We start from the raw sequence: 270 nt of genomic DNA, 5'->3' as shown, positions 1-270 counted from the left end.
GGGGGCATTAGAGTGTAAGCTCCTCTGTACAGAGACTGATGTGACTGTGGTGGGGGGACATTAGAGTGTAAGCTCCTCTGTACAGAGACTGATGTGACTGTGGGGGGAGGGGACATTAGAGTGTAAGCTCCTGAGGTGCAGAGACCATTTTCAGAAGGTGGTCAGTCTCCATATTTCCTCTATGACAGGTTCCCTTTATTTGGAGTGATCCCGGATAAAATGTAAATATGTCAGTGTGTGTGTCTGGCGGGAAGAGGGGGGGGGGGGGGG

Source organism: Nanorana parkeri, unplaced genomic scaffold (genome assembly GCF_000935625.1).
Source record: "Nanorana parkeri isolate BGI_ZX_2015 unplaced genomic scaffold, ASM93562v1 scaffold3129, whole genome shotgun sequence".
Classification (NCBI taxonomy): domain Eukaryota; kingdom Metazoa; phylum Chordata; class Amphibia; order Anura; family Dicroglossidae; genus Nanorana; species Nanorana parkeri.
The sequence above is the reverse complement of the archived record's forward strand: the minus strand, read 5'-3'. Positions refer to the sequence as shown.